This window comes from Chenopodium album, chromosome 1 (assembly GCF_948465745.1).
Source record: "Chenopodium album chromosome 1, dcCheAlbu1.1, whole genome shotgun sequence".
Lineage (NCBI taxonomy): Eukaryota > Viridiplantae > Streptophyta > Magnoliopsida > Caryophyllales > Amaranthaceae > Chenopodium > Chenopodium album.
Genome location: NC_137834.1, coordinates 44277436 through 44288437, shown reverse-complemented (window position 1 = coordinate 44288437; position 11002 = coordinate 44277436). Strand labels below are relative to the sequence as shown.

General features: G+C 37.6%; 2 non-coding genes across 2 annotated transcripts; both read right to left on the bottom strand.

The window, feature by feature from the left end:
- Nucleotides 1–1172: 1172 nt before the first annotated feature.
- LOC145564482 (small nucleolar RNA R71) lies at nucleotides 1173–1279 on the bottom strand. The gene has a single exon (XR_014094841.1). It is a non-coding gene; the product is annotated as a small nucleolar RNA R71 (small nucleolar RNA).
- Nucleotides 1280–9838: 8559 nt separating this feature from the next.
- On the bottom strand, nucleotides 9839–9945 carry LOC145564436 (small nucleolar RNA R71). Its single transcript, XR_014094828.1, has one exon. It is a non-coding gene; the product is annotated as a small nucleolar RNA R71 (small nucleolar RNA).
- Between the last annotated feature and the right edge of the window lie 1057 nt (nucleotides 9946–11002).

Here is an 11002-nt window from a genome sequence, read left to right as displayed (position 1 = left end):
ATATTTTATAATTAAATAAATAATTTATAAAATATATTGAAAATACGGGGTATTACATCTAGGGAATTGGATGAAGGTTATATTAATGAATTGAATGATTGATTGTGATTAGTATGAAATTGTTTCTTGATTATTGTGTATGGATGATACTATTATGGATTTGAATCTTTCTAGCTAATCGATTCTATGATTTTAATTGTGCTTTCAATCAATTGTGCGAGAGTGAGTTGGTTGATAGCCCTAAATTCTTCCATACCTTTACTAGGCTAGTTGCACGAGAGTGAATTAGTTTAGTAGGATAATTAACATGCTTAATTGTGCGAGAGCGAGTTAAATGTGTTGATTGTTTCTAATCAAGGTCATTTTCATCTAATTGTATGATTTTATTGAATGTATTGATGTAATTGGATTCCACTTTCCCTAGTTTTAGTTATTTGTTCTTAGTTGTGTTTAGTTGAATCTCTCTCTATCTCACAAGCTTTCCTAGTAGTCTAATTAGCACAAATTGATACACTTAGTCCTTTTGGGTTCAACCCTTTACTTGCCACTAACTAGTTTAGTGTAAGTTTAGGTATTATAAATTTCTAATTTGGTTAGGGTTAGTAGTACCAACGACCTACTTTTACCCTCGATCATATTTTGGCGCCGTTGGCGGGGAAGCGGCTTGTTTAGCGTCTATTTTTGCTATTGTTAGAGTCATTTTATTTGCTTTCCTTTCTTTTATTTTGCTTGTTTAATCTTACTTGTCATTGCTAATCGTGTGCTTAGCTTTGTTGTATTCAAAGAGAGATATGGCAAGACAAGAGGATGACCTTCTTTTTAGGGAGTTTGGAAACCCAGAAATCTATGAGCTCACGAGTGGTATACTTCTCCCGACCACCGAGACTAATTTCACAATCCATCCACAATATGCTAGGATGGTGAAAATTGAGCAATTTTCCGGAGGCGTAAATGAAGACCCCATTGAGCATTTGGACCGATTCATTGAGTTGTGTGCAATGATGCAAACAAATGAAGTGAGCCAAGATTACATTGGTATGCATCTCTTTCGGCAATCTCTCACCGGAAGAGCAAAGAAATGGCTCAAGCTTTTGAAGCCCAACTCTCTCACCACATGGAAGGAAGTTTCAAAGGCCTTTCTCAAGAGGTTCATTTCCGATGAGCAAACCGCAAAGATGAGGAGGAAGATAGCTTCCTTTGAGCAAGAACCGGATGAAACTCTTGGGGAAGCATGGGAAAGGTTTAAGGATTTGAATAGAACATGTCCTCAACATGAATTCAATCGTAATTTGCTCATGAGACTCTTCTATGATGGGTTGGAGCCAATGTCAAGGACCAATCTAGATGCGGGTGCCGGTGGTCAATTGATTAAGATCCCTCAAAGCCAAGTTGAAGCTACAATTGAAGATGTGGCTACTAGCTATTCTTGGGGAGGTCAAACAAGGTCCCAAGGGAAGCAAAGGGATCTTTATGAGTTGGAGAAAGTCGGCCAACTTAAGCACATAGTTGAGCTCTTGAATGAAGGTCTTTCCAAGTTGAACTCAAGAGATGGTTTGTGTTCAAAACCTTCATAAATAATTGATTTCTCATGTGCTCGTTGTGGTGGAACGGATCATGATGCATCCTATTGTAGAGAGTTCAATCTCAAGCATGGTGAAGTTTTGACTTTGTGGGAAAAAGCGTTTGTAACCCAAGCTCAATCCCAACAACATCAACAACCTCCAAGGCAAGAAAAATCCTACCCCCAAGATGGACCTCTCTTCAATCCACCAACCCAAAACTTTTCCTACCTTGCCAACCAAGTAGAGAACTCTCAAGATCAAAATCATGACCTATTTCCTCAAGCGTATGAAGAAAAATCCCCACCCGACCACACACAAACCCAAATTCTTCAACAACGTCAAACTACCACTCCACAATTCCAAGAAATCAAATCTTACAATGAGGTTGTTGATTCCCCACTAGCCAAAACTTCTTCTCTCCATTTAACCACAAAACTCCCCATACAATCATCTAGTAACCCTTTACATACTTATCAACCCGGAACTTGCAAGGAGGACGAGGTTGTAGATGATGTGGTTGAGAAGAAGGTTCAAGATCAAAATGAGGAGCCATTTTATTTTAGTGAACCAAACAAGTTTGAAGGCCCGGTTCCGTTTCCTTGTAGGCTAGTTGAGAATGTCGTTTTGAAGAGCCCTATGGCGGTGAGCGTATGTAGAGTTGATGTGGTCGATGATGTGATGGCTAATGAGAGCTTACCTCCACGTGATAATAAGGTGACAATGAGGTATGATGACTTCCTTGAAGTTCCCGCTTGGTTTGAAGGCTCTCTTGAGGAAGGTGAGGTTGCCCTTCCTAATATTGAGGATTCCAAGCTCGATCCCCCTTTCAGAAGGAAATGAAAGAAGAGAGAAAAAAGAAGAAGAATCAACAAGAAGAAGAGAAAGAGAAAAGATGAGATACCATTATTAGCTCTTGATTCATTCCCTTCTTTTCCTTGTGGTGATGTGAGACCTCAAGGAGTGCTAGCTCTCAAGATTGGGGGCATCTACGATTCAATCCTCAAGTTGATGAGGGTGATGTTCTTTAATCCACCTTGAATAAGGTGAAGGGTCAAGCTAGAGACCATAAACAAGCGCTTCTCGGGAGGCAACTCGGAGGATTTCTAACCCTTTTTCTCCCCCTCCTTTCTTTTTCTTTTTGCTTTATTTCTTTGTTCACTTTTAATATTTTCTTTTGTGTCATGTCTTGCCTTGTAGGTTCATTTTTGGAAGTTTAGAGCGGAGTGACATTTGGTGAACTCTATTTTATGCTCCTTAATTCTTTTAAGCTAACCTCCCGGTGAGACCTTTCTTATTTTTACTCTTTTAATCTTTCTTTGAGTGCTTAGTTTAGGACTAGTTTAGGAAGAAGTTTAATGGTTCGAGGTTGTTTGCACTGGTTCTATGAAACCTGGGATCGTTGATGTTGTTATAGAACGATCAATTGTTTGACGATTGGGACTTATTTGGTTTATGTGCCTCGTTTGTGAACTTTTTTTATTTCTTCCTCTTTCTTTTCTTTTTTTTTTTTTTTTTTTTTTTTTGTGGCAAACATGACTAGGGCAAGATTAAATGAATTTGTTTTGGAATTCGCTCATGCATTTGGAATTGATTGCTTTGATAATGTGCTAAAGAATGTTTTTCTCCTAATTGATGATGGCCTACATGGTTTGAGAGTTCTTATGGTTGAGATAGACAAATTTTAAGCTAAGGTAACAAGGTTAAGAAATATTGAGGACGTTTGAACCCTTAGTTCACGTAAAAGTGGTAAGATGGTTTTGCTCTCTATAGTGGATTTGAAGCTCTTTAGTTAGTATTTGCTTACTTCCCATCCCTTGTCAGATTTAAATTGTTCAAGCCTCCATCAATTTTGTTGAGCGGCGCTTAGGATCCTTTACTATGCATATCTTAATCCTTGTGTTGTCCTCTAACTCCCAAGATCGTGACCAAGCAGCTTTAGGGGAGGAAAAGGGCACCCTTTTCTTATTTTTCTTTATCTTCTTTTTGTTTTGTTACATATTTTGTTTTTATTTTGCATTTTCTCCTCTTGCCAACCCTTTGAGCCTATTTCCTTTCTTTATTATGAGCCATAATGCAAGCCTTATGACCTTTTGTTTCCCTAACCCTTAGTTTGTGAAGCATTTTGGTTTGAGAGTTTGTTTTGTGTTGTAATGAAAATGAGAAAGTATTATGCTCTTTGTACTAAGCAAGAAAGTAAATCGTATATATTGTGTGTAATAAAGCAAATGCATCCCCGAAAAAGCCGTCCTTAGTTAAAATAAGTCAAGGATATATATATATATATATATATATATATATATATATATATATATATATATATATATATATATATATATATAAAGTAGGTTTTGTTTTCTTCCCTAAGTTAAGCATTGAGGACAATGCTCCGTTCAAGCTTGGGGGGGGGGGGGGAACGTTACTTCGTTTTCTTTTTTTTGGAATGTTGCTGTTGAGTAAGCTTGGGGGAGATGACATTATTGGTATTTTTGTTTAATGTTTGGTGATTTCTTGAGTTTGTTTTTGAGGTTTGATCACCCTTTTTCTTCACTTAGGAAATATCACCAAAATTTTCAAATTTTTACCCCGCCTTAACCCTTTGCCTAACGTTTCAACCATACTTAAGACCCTTAGACTTTAGAGGGGTGAGGTCAAATTCCGGTGGAGGGAGATAGATTTCAACCCTATGGAGAGAGTATGCATAGTTGAGATGTCGGGATGACCCACTAATTCCACAAATTGAATATTTTTCCGATTCCTTCGTGGAATCATGAGGAGCTAACTAGGGGGTGATTTGAAGCTAGTGGAGAGAACGTGGATCGTCTTAGATTGGGCTAGGGCGGAGAATGAAGTCTCTAGTTCTTTATGCTTAGCTTAGGTTTGTCTCTCTCAACCATGAGCATCTTAGAGCGTGTTTTCCCTCATTGTATTGAGAAAGGTGAGTATTCTTTGGTGTATGTCTCTTCTTTTTGAGTCCAAATGGAGTATTTTCCGCCTTTGAGCTTGATTGGTTTCCTAAACCTTGCCATGTTATGTTGGTCATGGTTGTGTTTGTTTTTTGTGTTTGTTTTTCTTTTTCTTTTTGTTTTGCCTTGGTTTTTGTCTAGAGTTGTGGGTTAAGCTCTTAGGAAACCCTCACGAGAGCATACTCGTCCTCTAGGGCGATCTAGGGGTTTAAATGGCTTATTTTTAGTAGCTAAAATTGACCGTGATTCCTACGAAAGTGAGTTAGTGTACATTCTTGTCCCCTTTAGTGTCTTAGCTTTGCTTGAACAATACTCTCCCTATCTCTTTGTCTTGCTCGAGGACGAGCAAAGGTTTGGCTTGGGGGAATTTGATGAATGACATTTATGTCACTCCAAGGATAGTGTTTATGCCTTGTTTTAGCTTGTCTTAGGGTGTTTTGTAGTTGTTTTGTTGGTGTTTTGTAGTTTTTTTGTTCAAATAATGCGTGCATACATGTCTCGATGTGTTTTTAATGAAATCGCGTATATTCTTGAATGCTTGCCTTCATTGCGTGTTTGCACCGTTCCCTATACCTTATTACTTCCCTTGGTGTTTGTGCTTAGGTATTTGAAGTCTTGGATTACATAGAAGAAGCCAAGGAAGCATGAGAGAAGAATCAAAGAAAGCAAGGTGAAAGGGCGCGCACAATGTGCACGGGCGCGCGGCTGGAGTGTGCGGGCGCGCAGCCCTGTCAGAACCCGCGCAAAAGAGGTGAAATTGCAGAATCAAGGAAGAAAGTTTTGCACGGCCTGCGTGCAACCTGTGCGCGGGCGCACACTCTCTTGCGCGGGCGCACAACTAAGGCGCGCGGGCGCACAACTCAGCCAGCAAGCCCCAACCCACAAAGGCGCGGACGCGCAGCCGCCTTGCGCGAGCGCACAGTCTGTTGCGCGGGCGCACAGATCTTGTGTGGGCGCATAGATACCGTGTGCGGGCCCACAGCGAGCCCTGTTCAGCGTTTTTTCGCGACTTCCTTTATATTTGCGAGCCTTGTTTTTGTACGGGGGAACTTCATTCTTCCTTTAGATATTTTTCCCTAGTTTTAGTAGAGATTCTCTCTCTTAGGGTTGGATTAGGATTTTCTCTCTCTAGTTTAGGAGTAGTTTTAGAGAGAGAAAGCTTGGATTTCCATGGAGTTTTTGAGAGGTTCAAGAAGCAACTTTGTGGAACTTCTTCTCATCTATTCAATGACCATTTTCTAATTTTCTCTCATCTTTATTGCTTTGCTTAATTCTTAGTTTTTGCTTTTTGTTTGTTGATTTGAGTAGATTAATTAGTTAGTTTGTTTGTTTGATCTTGTTTTTATTCTTATTTTACTTTGTTTTCCATGTCTATCTTCATTATGTCATCTTAGGTCTTGTTCTAGTGTAACACCCTAGAAATTACTTTCCTTTAAATACCCATTCTACTCTTTAAAATACGATTTAGGAATAACTAAGACATTACCGCCACCGTGAAAATGACTAAGGCAATTATCAAAGATACACAGCGGAAGACTCAAAATTAAAAACCGTTTAAACAAGTCAACTCAAAAGTCAACCAAACGAAAATAAAGTTTAAACCAAACGAACAAAGTCAAATAAAATCAAACTACAACTTGGAACCAGTAAAGACCCTTATTCAAAAACCGTTCCAAAACCAAACCTTTGTGTTAGTCCACATAAAATATGTCATAAAAAAATAAAGCATAAAACACCTTGTAACCTAATGAAAACTTGTAAGATTCACTCTTCTCTCATGCCCCATCATGATCATGGTTCAATACTTGAAAAGTTTATCTCTACTTGTTTCCACTACTCTCCATTAGAAATGGGTCATCATAGGGCCAAGGTAAAGACATGGCCAAATACACAAACACACATAATCAGTAAAGCTGAGTACATAAGCGTAAATTAGCCACACTAACATGCTTTCACCTATCAAAACACACTTACCTCATTGCACCTGTTCACAAGCACACACACTAATCAACAAGACACAATGACTAGACACTAATTGATTCATTTAGCGTTGATTACGCATCGAACGGGTTTCCTCCTCCTAACCTCCCCCAAATAAATTGAGGTTAACTGACACGGGAGCTAACCGTGCCAGCGACAAAACCACTCAAAGGTGGCGAAATTCCTGCGCATAATAATAAATAAAAAGGAATGTACAGCGTCCTGTACTCCATTAGAAGTTATGGTTAAATATAAAACCCCATAACTCCCCCCATTGTTCATACTCAAGGTATATACGTTCCAAGAGTTTTGGTGGGTAATCTCTTTCACTTTACGTTATTTACCTTTTATTGGACTTGGTGATGAATCTCAAAGCATCATAAAACAATCAACAATAATTATTCAATCAACCAAACATACCAAATTAATTCTTGAATAACTAGTGACCACATATTATTTAATGTTGAACCCTTTTTAATTCTATCTCGGTGTCAAAGACACCTTAAACACATAATGCGCCAAAAATCCTATCCCTCGGTGTTAAAAACACCTTAAGTGCACAAAGGCACCAACATACAATTTATTCCTTGTGTACATAGACACTTATGTAGCTCCTTCCTCATGCTTAAAGCATCAATAAAAATTATTTGAACCATAATAAAATTCCTTTTCAATATTCCAAACATAATTAAACATATAGTTTAATTAATCATGCCTTCTAACATGCCATAAATAAAAATGTGGTTCAAACACAACATGCCCAAAATATAATTTTCCAATACATAACCATCACAAATAATTTATGCTTCACAATTCAATCACCAACACCATTAATTCACAATTCCATACATAAACCTTAGCATGATACTACTTGTAATTGATTGAAATCAAGCCTAGCATGATTCTACATCATCAAAATATGCTAAGTACGCGTACGTACCTTAATTAAGCCCTTAAAGTGGCCAAATACACTACAACACCTCTCGAACCAAGTCTCCTACATAAAAGGAAAATAAACCTATATTAATTACCTTAGTATACACAAATTTCCAGCAACTTTTAAACATTTTAAAACCTCACTAACAAGCTGAAATTTTGGTTTAAAACCTTTAAAACTCTCTCTTTAAGAGGGTAATTAAAACCACAAAGTGAAAACTCAATTATAGTGTTCATATAAAAATTCCAGCATAATTTTTAAGGCTTAAACCCCTTAAATAAATCTGAAAATTATATTAAAACCTCTTAAAATATTCTCTACTTATGGGTAATCAACTCCTTTGAATTAATACACAAAAGTAGTATGTAAATAAAAATTCCAGCATTATTCTATTAACAAAAACCCATTAAAATTTCATTAAAACTCCATAAAGATACAATCTTTAAGCTTTATTACCACTTACAATCAATGGGTATATAAAACCCCCAAATCAATTGTAAGTTAGAACCCTAAAAATCAACACTTTACTAATTTCAAAACCCTAACTTTAATACCTTATAAAATCATAGTCTAAAACAATATAAAATCTGAAATTTATACTCTTTAATCATCAAAAACACAATTTTAAAACATACTAATCATAATTTAACCATCAAGAATCAATACCCAAAAATATATATAATACATAAATTAAATTACAACAAGGAGGAGAGAGTGAAGCTCACGGCCCAGGTGTGTGTGTGGGTGGTCGTCGGACCTACAGGGGTGGTCGGCGACGTGGCTGACGACGGCTGGGGTCGGTGCCGGCAAGGTGACATGGCAAGGGGGTGGAAGTAAGTGATGATGGCCATGAATGTTCATACCCACGTATGAACCCAAGGAGCAACAAAGAAGGGAAAATAATAAGGAAAAGGAAAAAGAAAAGAAAAAGAAAGAAAAGAAAAAAAAGAAATAAGGGAGAAAATAAGTACCTTGACCAATTGACTTTTTGTGAGGGAAATTTTGGGGATTGAAGGAGTATTTATAGTGTAGAATAGGTTAGGGTAAATTTTGGGCTTATAAAAATTATAAACTTAGATGATGAAAGAGTTGGCCCAAATATAAAAATAGGATGGTTGGGTTTATGATGAAGATGGACTACATTTGGATTAAATACTTATTGACCCAAATATAAATACTAGCTTTATTTATAATCCAAATCTTTAAAATAGTTTGACCCCAAAATATATTTTATAATTAAATAAATAATTTATAAAATACATTGAAAATACGGGGTATTACATCTAGGGAATTGGATGAAGGTTATATTAATGAATTGAATGATTGATTTTGATTAGTATGAAATTGTTTCTTGATTATTGTGTATGGATGATGCTATTAAGGATTCGAATCTTTCTAGCTAATCGATTCTATGATTTTAATTGTGTTTTCAATCAATTGTGCGAGAGTGAGTTGGTTGAGAGCCCTAAATTCTTCCATACCTTTACTAGGCTAGTTGCACGAGAGTGAATTAGTTTAGTAGGATAATTAACATGCTTAATTGTGCGAGAGTGAGTTAAATGTGTTGATTGTTTCTAATCAAGGTCATTTTCATCTAATTGTATGATGTTATTGAATGTGTTGATGTAATTGGATTCCACTTTCCCTAGTTTTAGTTATTTGTTCTTAGTTGTGTTTAGTTGAATCTTTCTCTATCTCACAAGCTTTCCTAGTAGTCTAATTAGCACAAATTGATACACTTAGTCCTTCTGGGTTCGACCCTTTACTTTCCACTAACTAGTTTAGTGTAAGTTTAGGTATTATAAATTTCTAATTTGGTTAGGGTTAGTAGTCCCAACAACCTACTTTTACCCTCGATCAAATTTTGGCGCCGTTGCCGGGGAAGCGGCTTGTTTAGCGTCTATTTTTGCTATTGTTAGAGTCATTTTATTTGCTTTCCTTTCTTTTATTTTGCTTGTTTAATCCTACTTGTCATTGCTAATCGTGTGCTTAGCTTTGTTGTATTCAAAGAGAGATATGGCAAGACAAGAGGATGACCTTCTTTTTAGGGAGTTTGGAAACATGGAAATCTATGAGCTCACGAGTGGTATACTTCTCCCGACCACCGAGACTAATTTCACAATCCATCCACAATATGCTAGGATGGTGCAAATTGAGCAATTTTCCGGAGGCGTAAATGAAGAACCCATTGAGCATTTGGACCGATTCATTGAGTTGTGTGCAATGATGCAAACAAATGAAGTGAGCCAAGATTACATTCGTATGCATCTCTTTCGGAAATCTCTCACCGGAAGAGCAAAAAATGGCTCAAGCTTTTGAATCCCAACTCTCTCACCACATGGAAGGAAGTTGCAAAGGCCTTTCTCAAGAGGTTCATTTTCGATGAGCAAACCGCAAAGATGAGGAGGAAGATAGCTTCCTTTGAGCAAGAACCGGATGAAACTCTTGGGGAAGCATGGGAAAGGTTTAAGGATTTGATTAGAGCATGTCCTCAACATGAATTCAACCGTAATTTTCTCATGAGACTCTTCTATGATGGCTTGGAGCCAATGTCAAGGACCAATCTAGATGCGGGTGCCGGTGGCCAATTGATTAAGATCCCTCAAAGCCAAGTTGAAGCTACAATTGAAGATGTGGCTACTAGCTATTCTTGGGGAGGTCAAAGAAGGTCCCAAGGGAAGCAAAGGGATCTTTATGAGTTGGAGAAAGTCGGCCAACTTAAGCACATAGTTGAGCTCTTGAATGAAGGTCTTTCCATGTTGAACTCAAGAGTTGGTTTGTGTTCAAAACCTTCACAAATCATTGATTTCTCATGTGCTCGTTGTGGTGGAACGGATCATGATGCATCCTATTGTAGAGAGTTCAATCTCAAGCATGGTGAAGTTTTGACTTTGAGGGAAAAAGTGTTTGTAACCCAAGCTCAATCCCAACAACTTTAACAACCTCCAAGGCAAGAAAACTCCTACCCCCAAGATGTACCTCTCTTCAATCCACCAACCCAAAACTTTTCCTACCTTTCCAACCAAGTAAAGAACTCTCAAGATCAAAATCATGACCTATGTCCTCAAGCGTATGAAGAAAAATCCCCACCCGACTACACACAAACCCAAATTCTTCAACAACGTCAAACTATCACTCCACAATTCCAAGAAATCAAATCTTACAATAAAGTTGTTGATTCCTAACTAGCCAAAACTTCTTCTTTCCATTTAACCACAAAACTCCCCATACAATCATCTATTAAACCTTCACATACTTATCAACCCAAAACTTGCAAGGAGGACGAGGTTGTAGATGATGTGGTTAAGAAGAAGAGTCAAGATCAAAATGAGGAGCCATTTGATTTTAGTGAACCAAACAAGTTTGAAGGCCCGGTTCCCTTTCCTTGTAGGCTAGTTGAGAATGTCGTTTTGAAGAGCCCTATGGCGGTGAGCGTATGTAGAGTTGATGTGGTCGATGATGTGATGGCTAATGAGAGCTTACCTCCACGTGATGATAAGGTGACAATGAGGTATGATGACTTCCTTGAAGTTCCTGCTTGGTTTAAAGGCTCTCTTGAG